Raw genomic sequence first — 19248 nt, 5'->3', positions numbered from 1 at the left:
GTTCTCTTGTGTTGAGAAGGGAGGAAGGACGTTTGTTGACACTGTCAGAAACTCCAGAGCACAGGTACCTGATCTGTGCTGACACTGGGAACGTGGGCATTCCTTAGTCAGCTCTAGACCCTCACATCTGCCACCTGGACCTTCACAGGACCTCTCAGAGACAGAGGCAGGGCAAAGTACAAATCTGTTCCCGCTGGCTGCTGCTGAGACAGAATCTCTGGATGATCCCAGTGTGGATCCTCTTCACTTAGCAGAAAGTAGGCATTGCCACCCGCGACTCCCAAGCCCTACCATGTTGCTGCTCGGAAAAACAACGAGGCAGGGTGATTCTGTGACGTTCATCGGTCCTCTCCTTGTCTTTAGCCTGCTGCCGCTGAGAAGAACCTTTTCTCCTTCCTTTTAATATATGAAAACCAAATGCTGTAATTTCTAGTCTGCAAAGTCAGCTGCAGGGCTGCTGTCGGTTAGGCTGCGTTGAAGGAGGTGTGGATTTGTTGTGTTACCGCGCATCCCACCACCTCCTCCAGTTCTTGGGGGGGAAGTGTTACTCCGTTGATGGATGCTTGGAAACTTCTTGAGGAGAAGGGGGGAGGAGGCTTAACCTTCCCAACCTCTGGGATCTGCTGCACAGTTTAAACAAGGGAGAACTCAGAGAGCATGGAGCACTTTTTCCAGAGGAAAGGGTTTTTGCTGGGCTCTCTGGTCTGCTCTTGAACCAACTGGATAATGAGGAAGGATGATTCCGACTGGCTGGCCACTGGAAGCAGCACCATCCCAAGGTCAAGTACAGTGAACTTCTAGACTGCCTGAAAGTACTGTTCACTCATCTGGGGTTTTTTCCCAGCTATTATAATCCCCTGGAGATATTTTGATTTGCATTTCCCTGAAGACTATAGAAGTTGAGCACTTCCTTAGATGCTTCTCAGCCATTCCATATTCCTCAACTGAGTACTTTTGTTTAGCTCTGTAGCCCCATTTTTAATAGGTTTGTTTGATTCTCTGGTGTCTAACTTCTTGAGTTCTTTGTATACCTTAGATATTAGGCCTCTATCAGATGTGGAGTTGGTAAAGATCTTTTCACAATCTGTTGGCTGCTGTTTTGTTTTCTTGACAGTGTCCTTAGCCTTACAGAAACTTTGCAATCTCTTTAAGTCCCAAATGTTGATATTTGACCTTAGAGCACAAGCCATTGGAGTTTTGTTCAGAAAATTTTGTCCTGTGCCTAGTGTTCTAAGGTTTTTCCTACTTTCTCTTCTAATAGTTTCAGTGTACTTGGTTTAAAGTGAAGGTCTTTGATCCACTTGCATTTGAGCTTTGTACAAGGAGATAAGAAAGGGTTTATTTTCATTCTTCTGCATGCTGAGTACCAGTTGAACCAACATCATTTGTTGAAGAGGCTGTCTTTTCTCCATTGAATGTTTACAGCTCTTTTGTTAAAAATCAGGTGACCATATACATGAGGGCTCATTTCTGGATCTTCTATTCTATTCCATTGATCCACGTGCCTATCTCTGTATCAGTACCATGCAGTTTTTAGCACAATTGCCTTGTAATATAGCTTGAGGTCAGGGATAGTGATTCCTGCAGATGTTTTCTTATTGTTGAGGATGGATTTCGCTATTCTAGGTCTTTTGCTATTTCAGATGGAATTGCACATTGCTCTTTCCAACTCTATGAATAATTGTGTTGGAATTTTGACGGGGATTGCATTAAATCTGTAGATTGCTTTTGGTAAGATGGCCATTTTTATAATATTGATCTTTCCAATCCATGAGCATGGGAGTTCTTTCCATTTTCTGAAATCTTCCTCCATTTCCTTCTTCAGAGATTTGAAGTTATTGTCATATAGGTCCTTCACTTGCTTAATTAGAGTCACACCAAGGTATTTCATATTGTTTGTGATTATTGTGAAGGGAATCTTTTCCCTAATTTCTTCTCTGCATGTTTGTCCTTTAAGTAGAGGAAGGCTATTGATTTGTTTGAATTAATTTTATATCCAGCCACTTTGCTAAACTTGTTTATCAGCTGTAGAAGTTCTCTGGTGGAATTTTTGTGCCCACTTACATACACTATCATGTCATCTGAAAATAGTGATGTCTTTACTTCTTCTTTTCCAATTTGTATCCCTTTGATTTCTTTTGCTGTCTAATTGCTCCATCCAGGACTTTCAGTACTATGTTGAATAGGTAGGGGGAGTTGGGGCAGGCTTGTTTAGTCCCTGATTTTAGTGGGATTGATTTTAGTTTCTCAATGTTAAGTTTGATGTTGGCTATTGATTTGCTGTCTATTGCTTTTATTATGTTTAGGTATGGGTCTTGGATTCCTGTCCTTTTCAAGACTTTTAATATGAAGGGGTATTAAATTTTGTCAAATGCTTTCTCAGCATCTAGTGAGATGACCATGTGTTTTTTTTTTTTTTTCTTTGAGTTTGTTTATGTGGTGGATTACATTGATGGATTTCTGTATATTAAACATCCCTGCATCACAGGGATGAAGCCTTCTTGATCATGGTGAATGATCACTTTGATGTGTTCTTGGATTCAGTTTGAAAGGATTTTGTTGAGTATTTTTGCATCAATGTTCATAAGTGAGATTGGTCTGAAGTTTTCTTTCCTTGTAGGGTGTTTGTGTGGTTTAGGAACAAGGGTTATTGTGGCCTCAAAAAATGAGTTAGGTAGTGTTTCATCTGATTCTATTTTGTGGAATAGTTTGGAGAGTATTCGTATTAGGTCGTCAATAAATGTCTGATAAAATTCTGCATTGAACCCATCTGGACCTGGGCTTTTTTTCTTTCGGAGGCTTTTGATGACTGCCTCTATTTCTTTAGGTGTTATGGGATTATTTAGATGGTTTACCTGGTCCTGGTTTAACTTTAGTATCTGGTATCTGTCTAGTAATTCATCCATTTCCTCCAGATTTTTCAGCTTTGTTGAGTATAGGCTTTTGTAGTAGGATTTGATGATTTCTTAAATTTCCTTAGTTTCAGTTGTTATGTCTCCACTTTCCTTTTTGATTTTGTTAATTTGTATACTCTCTCTTTGTCCTCTTGTTAGTCTGGCTAAGAGTTTATCAATTTTGATAATTTTCTCAAAGAACTTGCTCTTGGTTTTATTAATTCTTTAAATGGTTCTTTTTGTTTCTATTTTTTCAAGTTCTGCTATGAGTTTGATTATTTCTTGCTGTCTCCTCATTTTGGGTGTATCTGCTTCCTTTGTTCCAGAGTTTTCAATGGTGCTTCCAACTTGCTAGTGTATACTCTCTTCAGTTTCTTTTTGGAAGCACTTAGAGCCATGAGTTTTTCTCCCAGTGCCACTTTCATTGCATCCCATAGGTTTGGGTATGTTGTGTTTTTGTTTTCATTGAATTCTAGAATATCCATAATTTTTTCTTTATTACTTTTTTGATTATGCTATCATTTAATAAAGCATTGTTCAGTTTCCATGTGTATATGGGCTTTTTGTTGTCTTTGTTGTTATGAAAGATCAGCCTTAAACCATGGTGATCTGATAGGATGCACATGGGAGTATTTCAATCTCCTTATATCTATTGAGGCTTGTTTTGTGACTGATTATATGGTCAATTTTGGAGAAGGTGTCATGAGGAGCTGAGCAGGTGTATTCTTCTGTTTTAGGATAAAATATTCTGTAGATGTCTATTAATTCCAATTGGTTCAAAACCTCTGCTAGTTTCACTGTGTCCTTGTTCAGTTTCTGTTTCCATGATCTGCCCATTGATGAGAGTGGGGTGTTGAGGTCTCCCACTATTATTGTGTGAGGAGCAATGTATTTTTTGAGCTTTAGTCAGGTTTCTTTTATGAATATGGGTGCTCTTGTATTTGGAGCATATATATTAAGGATTGAGAGTTCCCCCTGACAAATTTTCCCTGTAATGAGTAAAAAGTGTCCTTTCTTATCTTTATTGACAACATTTTTTAATAATTGACTTTATTCAATATTAGAATTGCTACTCCATCTTGCTTCTTGGGGTCGTTTGTTTGAAAGGTTTTTTATCCCAACCTTTTACTTTGAGATAGTGTTTGCCTTTGTCTCTGAGATGAGTTTCCTGTATGCAGCAAAACACTCTATTTTGTTTATGTATCCAGTCTGATAGCCTATATGTTTTTATTGGGGAATTAAGTCCATTTATGTAAACAGATATTAAGTAATAGTGGTTGCTATTTCCTGTTATTTTTGCTTTTAGAGGTGGAATTGTGCCTGTGTGTCTTTCTTCTTTTGGATTTCTTGCTTTGATATTTTCTTGTTTTTAATAGGATGTAGTTTCCTTCCTTGTATTGGGTTTTCCACCTATAATTTGTTATAGTGCTGAGTTTGTGGTCAGATACTGTGTAAATTTAATTTTTTCCTGGAATATCTTGGTCTTTCTGTCTATGGTGATTGACTGTTTTTGCTGGGTATAGCAGCTTTGGCTGACACTTGTATTCTCGGAGTGTCTGCATGATGTCTGTCCAGGATCTTCTAGCTTTCATAGTCTCTGTTGAGAAGTCAGGTGTGATTTTGCTGCCTGGATCTCCTGGATATTTTGGTTTAGGGGCTTTTTGGCTTTGCATCTTCTCTGACTGTTTTGTCTATGTTTTCAATGTTGTCTTCAGCCCCTGAGATTCTCTCTTCCATCTCTTGTAGTCTGTAGATGATGCTTGCGTCTGTGATTACTGATTTCTTTTTTTGGTTTTCTACCTCCAGGGTTGTCTCTTTTAGTATTTTTTTTATTGTTTCTATTTCTGTCTTCACTTCCTTCTTAAATTCCATCATCCCTATGCTTCTGTTTTCCTCCAGTTCTTTGATTTCTTTGAGTGTTTTTTGTGTTTCCTCTTTAAAAGCTTCTATTTCTTTATGCTTTTCCTCCTGTTCTTTTTTAAGGATCTCCATTATCATCTTGATGTATGATTTCAGGTCGGACTCTTCTTTTTTGGAGTGTTTAGCATTCCACTGTTTGCTGCGATGGGAGAACTGGGTTCTGATGTTGCCAGGTTGTCTTGGTTTCCATTTGGTAAGTTCTTTCGCTTTCCTCTTGCCATTTTGTTGTCTGTGATTACATGTGGTCTTGTCAGTGATTGGTTTCCATCTCTCCTGTGTACCTGGCCTGTGTCCCTGAATCTCTGCTTTTCCAGGTGGCATATGGCCTGAGCATTTGTTCTGCACACAAAGGCCCACTGGGTGGAAACTAAGTCCCTAGGACAGAGTTTCTGCTTCCCTGAACCAATCGTGGGTGTCGATGTTTCTGCACTTTCGGCCCAGACCTCTCTGTGCCCTGGCTACACACTGCACAGTCTCACCAGGTCTGCATTCCTGGATCTCTGCTGTTCCCAGTGGTAAATGTCCTCATTTTATTCTTTTTCTAAAGGTTTCATAGTATGCATTGAAATTTTACTAGTTACAATTAGCATAAAGCACATGTAAAACAAAACGTAACATGGAAATAGTAAAAGTTTTGTTGGTGTGTAAAGATTAAACATAATGTTTTTTAAATACCAAGAATTGACATAAGGCTACAGTCTTAGCTCTTGAATTATTAATGATTTAAGGTCTAGGTGTACCCAACTCTGAGAGGGTGCTAGACACTTATTTTTTTCTAAGAAGGACTGAGTCTTCCATTTTTTTGGCCTTTTTTTTTTAGCTTCATATGGTCGGTGAGTTGGGTATTCGGAGCTGTCTGGGGCTAGTATCCAATTAACAGTGACTGCATATTGTGTCTGTTCTTTTGTGAGTGGGTTACCTCACTCAAGATGATACTCTCTAGGTACATCCATTTGCCTAGGAATTTTGTAAAGTCACTGTTTCTAATAGCTGAGTAGTACTCCATTGTGTAAATATACCACAATGTCTGTATCCATTCATCTACTGAAGGACATCTTGGTTCTTTCCAGTTTCTGGCTATTATAAATAAGGCTGCTATGAACATGGTGGAGCATGTGTCCTTTAACAAACATTGCTAACATTGAAATTTATTTCTATTGCTTTCTAACCCATTTAATTTAAATAAGGTTTAGATGTGCCTGTTTGAACAAATTATTCCTATGTTTCTAAGCATATACCACAAGCAAATAGCAGACTACAAAAGAACAGAAGAAAAAACTGTTGGTTTATTGATACTATAGTGAGTTTTAATAAAAAAACTAAAACACATTCATTAGATCAACCTTAATAGTTTATAAACACCAAGAAATGTAAAAAAAAACTACCTTTAACTGTAAGGATTCCATATAAAAATTAAAAATTTTGGTAACTATCAATTGCCACATTAAATGTTTACTTGCTGATTAAGAAGTGTTCAGAAAAATATTCTGATTTTAAATGTAAGTTCCAGGTAGCTAGGCATGCTATGTACATACACTCTATTTCTGTACTTGCCACAGAGCTCCAAGTCAGAGGTTGCGTTGGCATTATGAACTGCCAGGGCTGTTGGTGTGCGTGGCTGACTCATTGCATGTTATTTACTCTTCTTTCCTGGTCCACTGGTAGCTCTTTAGGAGGGAGCATATGAATTTGCTTCAATGGAACTGGGTTATAAAAAGTTGGTTCTGGGTAGGAATTTCCACTGTCAAAACCTGCAAGCTTTCCACCCTCGCTATTTGTAGCAGGATGAGGTTTATATTTTGCATTTCCAACCACCCTCTATTTAAACTTTTTTTCTGCCATTTTCTTTTCCTCCTGCAATTCTGCTTGTCATTGCTTTTATTTTTCCTTCTCTTTTTTACTTCATTTCACATGTTCGGCTTTTTTACTTCAACCATTCTTGATATTTTTTGTCACACGCCCACGCTTCCCGCCGCTAGGAACAGGCGTGCAACAAACGAACAGCTTCTTCTGAGGAATAACCTTTATTGTACAGCACTTTGAGCAGGGGCTTCATGAGCAGGAAACTTGTCTCTGAGTCGGGGACTCCCTACCGAGTTCTACTGTCTAGACGGCCTCTCACGCGCAGTCCCCCACGAACGATCTCTCTGTCCAGTCTCTATCCACTCGGGACCTCCCGCAATCTATTTTACCAAGTCTCTCTCCATGTGGCACCTCTTCGCCATCCCTCCACGTGGGGTCTCCCTCTCCGTCTTCTTCTTCTTCTCCCGTGGGGGAAGAAATGCACTGCTATACATGCCTCAGAGACTTGTGTTGCTACCTGATTGGTGCATCCTCCTGTAGCTCAATCACGTGTCCCGGGGGTGGGCTGTGACTTATGTGGTGCATGTGCATTAAGTCTCTTGGCTGGGCCACAGCTCTGTTTGCTGAGTTCTCGGCGGGAAGCCGGCACCACGTTTGGGTGCAGCACAAACGGCTCCCTACATCTCCCCCTACTTTCTTAAATAAAAACATGGCCGATCAACCATCAGGCTATTGTTGGACCTTTAGGGTTCAAGACCATGATCAGTAATAATTTTTGGGTGAGGCACCTTCCTGCGTGCAATGGGAACAAACCCTGCAGGGTGCAAAGGCTGCCTTAGTGTAGGACACCCCCATCCTGGTGCAATGCCTCGAAAAGGCTCAGGGTGCAGGGGCTGTCCATACACAGACCCAACATTTTTCTTAAACATACTAAGCCAAACAGAGGGAGAGGTGCCCATTTCGAGTACAGCAAGAGCTTGTGCTATGACCACTTTGTCACGTTATTGTTGAGTACGGAGTTTGCACACCATCTAGAGCAGAAACACAGTCTCTCAGCACAAAAGCATGCCAAAATTACTTGATAAGGCAAGAGTTCTATAATCCCCATAACCCTGCTAAATCTGTGTCTAAGGGCAAGTACAGTACATTAAAGGTTACAATAGTGACAAAGGTGCAGTACATCAAAGGTTACAATGGTGTCAAACAAACAAGAAAATAATTTTGCATTAAGGCACATGGGCATCGGTTTTGGGAACACCGACAGAATCTTTCAACTCAGTTCCGCTTGAAACGTCATGCAGGACAGGCTCATCAGAAGCAGGTGGAACAGCTTCTTGTTCTGGTAGCACTCGACTTGTCAGACGTTCTGGGATCCAAATTGGACTTTTTTCTTCCTGTGGAGAAACACAAATAGCTCCCCTGGATCGTATTAAAATAGGATCCGGGCCTTTCCAAATATTAGTGAGGACATATTTTTATCTCACTAGCTCTTTAGGTGGCACAGGCCATTGTCCATGGCGCTCAGCAGCTGAATGGCCATGAGCGTCCAAATTTAAAAAATTTAAAGTAAGAAGTATAGTAGAAATGGCCATTTTAGGTGTAGGGGGTACCTCTTCAATTCCCCGTTCTTGTTTGTTTAAATAAACCTTTAGGGTTCGATGGGCACGTTCAATGATGCCTTGACCCTGAGGATTATAAGGCAATCCTGTCAGGAGTGAAACTCCCATGTGATGGCAAAATTGCTTGAATTTTGCTGAGGTAAATGCAGGAGCATTGTCCATTTTTAACACTTTAGGAATGCCCCATGCACTCCACGCTTCAAGACTTCAAGAGTAATAACATGAGAAGCCTTTTCTCCTGATAAAGGAGAAGCAAAAATAACTCCTGAGCAAGTATCAATGGACACATGTAAAAGATACTTAGAATAATTTGCAGATTTAGTAAAATTTTTATACTAAATAGTGATCACACATAATCCTGAGAACTTTTATTGGCAGCCCAGCTGGGCAACCTGCCACAATATATCCATCCGTTTTTGAACCAGATCAATTCTCTAAGGTATTATTATAAACAGTTTTTATATTAGAAGAAAAGGTAAAGAGGCCCTTAACTGCCCAATGTACTCTCCGAGATTTACAGCCAGTCTAAGGATGCAGGGCTGAATCTCCTTTTTCTGTACAGAAAGATGACCACCTAGGTTGGGCTGGAATAAACAAATTACCCTTTGGCTGGGAAATAGGCCAGCGACCGGCAATCCAGGTGGCATCAGCCTATCTAGGTTTATTGTATAATTAGCAGTAACTCTATAAACTCTATTTCCTTCTCTCTTTATATGACTGGGCTTTCCGAATTGAAAGCAATTGACACCTTTTTTTAAAAAGACCTAGCTGTCTAATGGCGGCAGCCAAACCTGCATTAGTTAATGAATGGCCCTTCTATCTCCCTGCAGGCTTTAATCCAGGCTTGTAATCCTTTAGCCTTGCAGGGGGTGATGGCATTATGACTAATGTTATTGTTTGTCCAGGGACTCAACTTCACAGCTGGATATTCATGTAACTGCATTTCCTCCAAGCTTTCCACCTTGGCCTCTGACTTGCCAGCATCTTTATCCAGGGCCTCTGTATTCCTCCACCTCATTTTGTCCTGGACAAACAGAAAGCTCTGATAGCCAAGGGGAGAGACAACAGGAACCGGATGGAGTTGCTACAGCTCAGAGACAGTGGGTTCTGGGCCCTGGGAATCCATTAGGAGGTTGAGGAGGACTGGAAGCCCAGCTTGCTGTGAGCAAGTTAGCAGGTTCACAGAGCAGGAGAGGTGGCGTGCCATAGCCCCACCCCCTGCATCGTGCCCACTAATTCAATGGTCCTTAGCAGGACCAGCAGGGTATTCTCTGGTCATCATTATTAAACCTGGTAATTAATCATTTTGTACACTTGTGTACAAGGTTCTAAGACAAGAAGTGTCAGTACCACTTGGTCACACATATTTTGTAGCCTACTGGAAAGTTTGGGAGTATGAGGTCATGTGTTGCACAAGGGACTTCTGAAATTACTTCACTGTTTCTGATTTAAGGGTCTGTAGTTCTGAGTCCTCCTGGGAAAACTGATTAAGTGTGTGCATGAATGTAAGAAGGTCATTGGGGTCCAAGTCAATAATAGCACCAGAGTCCCCTTAGTTACTCCTGGAAGACTTTTTCATATATTCTTTATAGCTCATCATTAATTCCACTGCTCCACAGAACATTTCTCTATGAGGGATGCAATTATGCCAGGCTTGGCTGGAACTCAAGAAGAGATCTTTACCATCATTTCCATTTTCCATTTCACTATCTCTAGACTTACCCTTAGTCCTATACAGCCTGACTTGAGCTCCTCCACCCAGAATATCAGCATCACATTGAGACTCAATTTCCTGGTGCACAACCAGGTTCTTCACAGTTCTATTCAGCTGCCTATTTCAGCCTATTTTTCGAGCCTATCTATATTGTTGTGACTTTCTTCTGTCCCGAAGAACAACTCACTCACAGAGAACCACCATTGGCTGAGCATAGGAATCCTGCAACTACTATACTTTACTATATCCCAGATGGGTCAACAAAGACCAGAACACTCACACTAGGTGATGTGATATAAGACATAGGTGAAACAAACTTTATATATCAGGAAACATTTCAACCATCATAATTACAGATGATTGGATCCAAGCATTAAAAACACAAACAGGAACAACCAAGATGATATGCTTTCTCAAGAATCACGATTTTCTATTGTGATAGGTTTAAAAATATTTATTTGAGGCACAAACAAGGATTATCAATTATGATAGTTCAAGACCATAAAGAGGATATGTTAAATGTCTCAGTGAAGACTGTGAAAAATATTGTTTAATATAATAATAAAACCAACTAGGGATTTGAAATTTGACTTAAACAAAAAAGTAGAATTACTAATAAAACACAGAACAATATAAAAATAAGAATTAAAAGCTCAGGATATCAAACAACAACCTTGCTAATATATTAAAAGTCATGGAAAATAAAATTTCAGGTTTTGAAGAAGGCTAAATTAATAATTTCAATCAAATAACATATATATTTTTTGTTAATAAACACACAGGAAATCAGGGGCACTGTGTAACAAAGAAAAAACTATAAAAATCAGAAACAAAAGCCAGAATGAAGGAGTAGAACATATTTTAATTTTTTATATAAAGTATTTTGATCATGTTTTTCCTATCCCTTAACTTCTCACATTTCTCCCCAAATGTCTACACAGTAAAATTAAAATACTTCTCTCATCTAGGTATCTGACAATTCTTTCTCTTCTTTTCTATCTATCTATCTATCTATCTATCTATCTATCTATCTATACATACATACATACATCTATCTAACTACTAATCTTTTTTTTACAAAACACAAATATAAAAAATAAAAGACCAATGAATCAATCTCACAAAATGAGGCAAAAAAGTAATCTTACACACAAGGAAACAAGCAAACATCCATGGATTGTTGTTGCTGTAAATAATAAAACATAAAAAAACGGTTTATCTCTTTACTGGCCCCGAGGTCTCACTCCTCAGGCCCAACACTGGGATGGAGCCCTACACACCTCTGGAGCCCTGTCTGAGCCAACATGGCCCAAGTCATCCTCGAAACTCCCTTCCTTTGATGGTTTACTACTGCCTGTTCTCCTCCTCTGTCCCGGGGTATTTCTGTAACCCAAAATCCCACACAAACACAATTCTACAGCCTGATAGCTTTTCATATAGGTTTATATATTCAACTCTCAATCCACAAGCCCTCTACACAACAAGACTGCATCAAATAGACAAAGATTCAAAGTGTCCTTCTATATGAGATATTAGACCTGTAAAATTCTTAATGTTCACAGCTTTTAAACATTAATCAATATCACCTGGATCTAGCTGGTCCTTGGGAAGCTCCATGATGCCAAGATCTCTAACCTCTGTCCTCTGACCTCTCAGCTCTCTCATACCTATCTTGGCCCACACAATCAATGGCTTTCTTTTATTTTACTAATTAAAATGGGAAGTGTCAGTTGGAGTCATATATATATATATATATATATATATATATATATATATATATATATGTGTGTGTGTGTGTGTGTGTGTGTGTGTGTATGCCTTCCAGGTAGAGACATCTACTCATATATAACAATTTTTCCTTTTCTGCTACTTCTTTAAATTTGTCAGATCAAATAAAATTTTTTCACCCCTGTGTGGGAATGTAAAAGACCACCTGTTACCTAATTGAGCTAAGGCTAGAAACCCTGGTGACCCTGAAGGGATGGCAAATGTTTCACACTACTGAAACAGCCCTTCATAGATTTGTGGTCATCAGTCACATAAGGGCGATGCCACAAGCCCCTCCAAAGTTAGAGGATAATCATCTCCATTTTAGTGAGTTATGTAAAGGCCTAGAGGCGTAGCCAATAAGATTTCCTTCTCAGACACTTTTTTCTGAAACAGGTATTTAAATCAGGTCCACCCTAAGAAGTGGGTTATGGTTTTACTCATCCATATCCACCATGTCAATAAATGACTTACAACGGCTGACTGTCTCCTTTATTCTGGATCAGCTGTGGAGAGCCGTGGAGAAAGTCCTCGCCTGTAGGTCCACCATCTAATCTCCTGTAGAAGGCCTCTTTGTGTCCCCAGCCACAACTGCCACCTAGCCAAGCTCAAGCCAACCACCATTAGCTGTAGTTCCTTCATTTCCCTTCTCGGTCTCAGGGAAGATGCAGACCCTGTGCGGAGAAGGGTGCTCTTTTGTTCTCAGCTCTTCTGGGACACTCAGTGGTTCTTAGGTGCCCAAAAGCCTGAGAACCAGATGACCCTGACCTCGCTGCAGGCCCAGGAAGCCCCAAGGCAGCTCCAGCAGTCCCAGGCCTGACTGCGGTTCCCCACCCCAGAGCCGTGTCCAGTGGCCTCCCTATAGCCCAACATTCACTCGACGGTATTGGGTAAGCATGGTCAACTCCCCATATCCTGCCTTCCCAATGGCCGAGATGCTGGACCCAAACAACCCTACACCTTTGTGGCATTGTTTTTGATAAATTTCATGTTGTAACTGTTATTAAAGGGTAAGTAAAGGACGTGGGATTTCATGTTCTAGTAAGGTATTGTATTTGAGGTTTAGGACTAAGGAATAGTAACATATGTTTGTTATTGCAAGGGACACAAGGAAGTTTATGGGGTATTGCAGGTTACCTGAGCTAAATCTCAGAGGTCATATTTACCTCATCCTGTATAATATTGTCCATTATGAGTGCCATATATATATATATATATATATATATATATATATATATATATATATATATATATTTATACTAAGGAATAGTAACATATATTTGTTACTGCGAGGGACAAATAGAAGTCTATTGGGGATTACAGGTTACCTGAACTAAATCCCAGAGGTCATTTACCTCATCCTGTTTAATACTGTCTTAACGATGGAAGTTAAGCAGGTTTACTTGGAGGAGTTGATTAACCTGGAGTTGGTTGCCATAGCTTTTGCTCTTGCCATTGACATGCTGCTTAAGGATGCTGACGCTTGTAGAAAATTTTGCGTGGAAATTGCTGCTGTGGCTGTTGTTGCTATGGCAGTCAACCCAAGGGTATAGGTGCTATTATGGTCTACATACCAAAATCTCTTTCATATCTTTGTGATATAGTGGGGATGTTGTTATTGAAAGAAAAACCCCTGCCATCCCTCTCCAGCACTGACAGAAAGCCATGTGTGTGGAGGGCAGCATCAGCAATAAAGGGGCTCTAACTATGACCACAGCAAAGACTGAGCATAGGCCTGAGAATTATCACTACTAAAGGCACATATAAGTAGAAATAAGGTTTAAGGTCATGTCTCAAGCCCCTTTGGGGACATGCTTTGGGCCTGAATTACTAAGTCTTAGGGATTCCCCCAGGTATGGAGGGCATGTGGGGAGGGGGCTAATGTAGGTCAACCACGCTGGTAATTTCTCTGAATCTAAGATCTAGTTAAAATCTTACTCCTCCAGTAAGTACTCTCTCTTTCTCTGGTGGATCCTTTCCCCTGCTTCCAGTGACAAGTTGTGCATTTTCACCTTCAGTCTGTCTGTTCTCCCTGTATGGATTGATGGCTTGGCCACATACACAAATGGTTTTCCTGCTCTTTATAGGAAAATATGAAACTTTTACTTCCATTGATTATCTACAGGGTCTTCTCAGGGGAGTAGTGAAATGGTGTTGCAAATGAAGCATGACTCCTCAGTATTTGTAAGCAGAGGTTGATCCAGATATGTAAAAAATAATTTAAAACTTCACATAAAGGTAAAACCACTGTTTCTTATGGGCATGAATGACTCCCATTTTCTCCTTTTTATAATATATTTAAGAGAAGAAACTGCATGCTCAATTATGGCTTGTCTTTGGGATTATAGGGGATGTCCATGATATGAGATGTTACAGTGGGAACAAAGGCTTTAATTGAGGACTTGTAGAGTATAGGTGTGACCATTGACCATCTTAATTACATGAGGAAGTCACATGGCTATTCTCACAGCACAGTTGGCCATTTTTGAATTGTATAAGTCAAAAAATGAAGGAAGTGTGAATATCAATAATCACATGGATATAATTCTGATGTCCAACATAAGGAAACATGAGTGACATCATCTGTCAAAGGAAGATAGTACACATCCTTTGGAGCTAAGCACCTAAAAGGTCTAAATAACCTAATGGAAGGGGTGTCTGCAGGAGGTATAGCTATGAACTAATGTTTGTAGGGGATTTTTGTTAAATATGAATATAATTTATAATTGCAGACAGAGTTATGAAAGTGAGCATAAAACTCTCTAGCTGGTTTATTGGTAAAAGCACAAGGGCAGACACAGCTTCATCCACCAATGAGTTTCCGTGAGAAATTAGTCTGTGACGATTTTGATGGGAGTGGATGTGTAGAAAACAGAAATTAACACATCTTTACTATGTTAGCAACTGTAGCTGAGTCAAAGCCATACAAAGTGGGAATCTCAGCTGGTTTTAATGAAGAAGGGACAATGATTTTACCATATTAGTAGCCTACTGTTGATGAAAGTTTTGGGAGGCTCCTTATGGTCCCCAGAAAGAGTCAGGATAGCCAGAAATTCACCAATCTAATCTGATCCATCAAAGGACTGAGTATACACTTCTGTATTGCATCCTATTAAATGTAAAACATGCTGAATTTTTGCTGCACCTGTGAAAACTAAATCTTCACCCAAGATTGGGATGGAACTGCAAAAAACGCTATTTAGGATTAACATTTGTGGAAAAATAGATAAAACCTTGTTCTTTGGATAACTATTCTCAATCTGATCATGGGAAATCAACAGAAAGATTTGCATTGTAGAATTGGAAGAATATTTACAAGCTGATAAGTCCTAGAATATAGGATGTCTAATTTGATCAATGTCTTTTCCTAATATAACTGAGAGGTCATAAGAATTCTGAAAGCCAATTTGAAGACACCTTCTATGAATTTGGTAATCACAGGTATGGAGGAATATGGTAAATGCATCCAATGAACTATCTAACAGGAGAGTAGTAGAAAGCCCAGTTTGGGAATCCAATCTCTGGAAAAGCCAGTCTTCAGAGCTCATTATTTGAAGTGTACCTAGGCATAGTAATCTGGCTTAATCCTGTATTGATTATTTTTAGATATTTCTTTAACTTCTCTATTAGTCAATAGTTCCTTGGTTCTGTTTGCACCTTGCAAAAGGGCAAAAAGAGGGCTCAATTAGCCAGTGGTAATGAGAAGGCAAGACTGGACACAGGCAATGTTTCCCATAAAGATCTCTATGGTTAATAAAGTTTGGGGGATTACATATACAAATTGCAACATTTGAGCTTTCATTGCATTATTATTTAAACTGTGCCTGAAAACATGTAAGGCTCATGCCATTGTATCTGTTCAGTTTCTTTTACATTCTGTTTTCATGTAGGACTTTCTGCAATTTTTGACAGCAAAGATTTGCAATAGTATGCTTTAGGATATCCAATTAGAAAGTTATCAGTGTAATGGACAATTTAAAGATCATTTCTATTGTCTTTAATGTGCCACATACATAAATTTACAAATTGTTGGACAATGATTTTGCCCTGTGGAGTCCACTCCAGTGATATCTCTGCATTAGCTGCTCATCCCCATCTGGGATTGAGAAACCTATTTCTGTTTTCCATAAAGGTGCAGTGGATTGAAAAAAGAAGTCCTTTTTGTCAAAAGTTATATAATTGGCATTGATAATGACTAAGAGAGCAGAAAGGCCAGCATATATATTTCCTATATCTTGTTTGATGCATTAATTGCTCTTAAAGCTTGGAGATATCTCAATTTTTCTGACTTTTTAAAGTAATATCAACTTGGAAAATTCCATGGGCTTGTAGATGGCTCAATATGTCCCATCTTTAATTGTTGTTTGAGTAGATGTGGAATTGCCTGATACTTTCTCCATGCAGTTGGCCACTGATCTACCCAATATGAGGTGTTAGAGTTCCAGAATAGCTTTATGTGAAAGGGTTACTCCTGATTATCAGTGGACATTAGACTTGGATTTGCCTTTTATTCCAAGATTTTCATGATAAAAGGCATAATTTCTGTCCACATCTTCCAAATATCTCTTTCTTATCAATTACTGGAGAGGTCTATCAAAACTACGGTCATAATTATCTACAAATTGCCTTAATTGTCTGCAAATATCACCCCACCAGTTAAGAGAATTGCCAATATGACAACTGTCTACCAATGCCATGACCATTGGACTAGGGCGGAGTTTCCAGGGGATGGGAACTTCTTCCTTATTTAAGCATTGTCTTTCAGAATCCATATCAATAATGCCTCCAATATGGTGACATCTATTTTATATTTCATTCTCACTTGGGTGGTCCCTATGAAAATGGCCAGAGTATTTTTGGGGTCTCCCTTACTTTCTTGACCTGTGTTGTCTCTTTGAAATTTTAAGCCTCTACATCCTCAGTGATTTTTAACTACAATTTGAAGTCCATTTGAATCCCTTTTTAATTTTTATTGCAATCCAATGCAGGTGCTTTTCCATTTGACATTCTAAGTTTTGTTTGAACACTGTTTTGAAAATTGACTCTGTATTATACATACCCAGAAGGCATTTTCTTTTTGGATCCAAAGTTTCATTTAATGAGTTGCTAAAATGGTCTGAGGGGCTTCTGCTTGGTTGGAAACAGTCCCTAGCCACATTGTAGCATTTATCCAGTCATCAAGCTCCCTTTTTGATGGAAGCAAAAATCTTTCCTACCTTAGTGTGGCTCCATCCAAAATATTTCTTTTTTTTTTTTTGCTGGAGCTTCACTGATTCCCATGTGTTGAAACCGGCAGTTTAGTGCCTCTTGTAACCTGTAGACAAAATCTTCAAGATGCTCCTCTAGTGTTGTTTGAGTCGCTAAAAAGACCAAGAGCCCATAGTCTTGTCTGGACAAATGCCCTCATGCTACAAAGCCACACTTGCTCAAAGTGGTTAGGTGGCCCTTACATATGTTCAGCAGGCAAATCTTATACTGCTTTGCCTTTTAGAGGCATTGGAGGTATTGAAAACTCTGTAGAAAGAATTGGAAGTCCAAGAATTTCTCCTTCACCTTAAATGGCAGAAATCCCTAGGGAGAACTGTCCTCCAGAGGTGATTGCTCTCTTTATAGTTTCTTCAGGTCAGCAGGGAGTTTAATGTCGTGTGCATGCATTCAAGTATCAGGGTAACAAAATGTGAGTGCAGCCCATTTTCCTGACTCTTTTCCATGTCGTTGCAGCTCTTCTACCTTGCCTGTTATAGAAAAATCAGAGTGAGGATCATGAGGGAGTGTTTATTGTGGATCCATCAAGAGGAAGCATTGGAGAGAAAGCAGTAGGCACTCAGGATTTGGTGGCTATTTCATTGCACTGCAACAATACCAAATATCCATAACCCAATGTCCACAATTAACACACATATTTCCCCAGTAATTTAATACATAAATGGAATCAATTTCATTATTCCAATGTTGCTGGGAGCTGACAGAATTAAGAAATTCTCTTGGCTTGAAAGCTGACAGAACTAAGAAACTTCCTTAGCCGGAGTAATGCCATGTACATATATCTCAGCCTAGGTTTCTGTTTCCCACAGTAAAGGTCTTTTTCCCAGAAATAGGTGATCTCACATTGGTCAGGTAGCTAACAGAGTAGAAAGGTCACCCAGTTAAAAGTTCCTGCTAGCAAAATATTCCCTCCTGCACCCAGATTGACCCCTTCTCAGGTCATTCTTTACAAAGGGTATAGTGAAAAATCCTTTAACTGGAAAATTTACTTAGTTTCATGCCTTACTTTCCCATGTCTTATTTTCTTCTACCTTTGTAAAACTTCCATGTGAAAAAATAAAATTTGTCAGTTTGATCAGACCAGTTGACTTGTTGGTCTTCTGTGTGCTTCTTTTTACCCTATTCTCTCCTAGGTGATCCTGGTTTCCCATTAACTGTCCTGTGGGTTGGGGCAATTTTGTTTTTTTCTTTTTCTTTTGGTCTGTCTGTACCTCTCCCTTCTGTTTCACTTTCCCTCTCCTATTACATTATCCCTTTCCCAATTATATTTCCTTTTTTTTCTCCATCTCCAATCTTAAATCGTTATTTATTTTACAAGAGGTTTAATGAAAACATACAAGAAAGAGAAAAAGTATGTCTTCATATTTTTCTGAGTAAGAGAATGGAGAATGGAAGATAAAAGAAGGCATCATGTGATGAAAGATGAATACTCCCTCATTGCTGGTGGGATTGCAGCCTGTTACAAATTCCTCAGAAAATTGGACATAGTACTGCCTGAGAACCCAGCTATACCTCTACTGGGCATATACCCAAAAGATGCTCCAACATATAACAAGACACATACTCCCCTATGTTCATAGCATTTGTTTTCTAAAATAGCCAGAAACTAGAAAGAACTCAGTTGTCATTCAACAAAATATGTACCACATTCGGTAAATAACAAAAAAAAAAAAAAAAAAAGGAAATTTCTTTTAATCCCTGTATTATCTCTTCTACAACTGTTCATTTGCATAGAAGGGAGTCTCTCTCTAACCTCAAGTCTTTATCTCATGGTCATTGAAATTCTCAAATGAACAATTTTTTTCCTGGTTGTTTTGTCTTTATTACTGTTGTAACCATTTCCTGTGTGGTATAATAGTCAGTCTTATATTGCGATCTAGGAAGATCATGATCAGACACAGGTGAATAAAAATAATGGCTGGCCTCATTAGTCAAGAAACACCTTAGACTCAGTTTTCAAATACTGTTAGTTAACATTTTAAAATTCAATTAAATTTTCACTTATTTACTTTAGAATGCAGAATGGAAAAAAAGAAGGCATCATGTGAAGAAAGAGGAGCACTCCTTCATTGTTGGTGTGATTGCAACCTGTTACAACCACTCTGGAAATTGGTCTGGCAGTTCCTCAAAAAAAGAACATAGTAATGCCTGGGAACCCAGCTATACCACTCTTGGGCATATACTCAAAAGATGTTCCAACATATAACAAAACACATACTCCACTATGTCCATAGCAGCCTTGTCTAAAATAGCCAGAATCTAGAAA

At 39.1% G+C, this 19248-nt stretch overlaps 1 pseudogene across 1 annotated transcript; it reads right to left on the bottom strand.

Moving 5' to 3' along the window:
• Nucleotides 1–464: 464 nt before the first annotated feature.
• LOC308422930 (Fanconi anemia core complex-associated protein 24-like) lies at nt 465–827 on the bottom strand (annotated as a pseudogene). The gene has a single exon. The product of its transcript is annotated as a Fanconi anemia core complex-associated protein 24-like (transcript).
• Between the last annotated feature and the right edge of the window lie 18421 nt (nt 828–19248).

Source organism: Micromys minutus (genome assembly GCF_963924665.1).
Source record: "Micromys minutus genome assembly, chromosome: 7".
NCBI lineage: Eukaryota > Metazoa > Chordata > Mammalia > Rodentia > Muridae > Micromys > Micromys minutus.
Note: the sequence above shows the minus strand (reverse complement) of the source record. Positions and strands in the feature narration are given on the sequence as shown.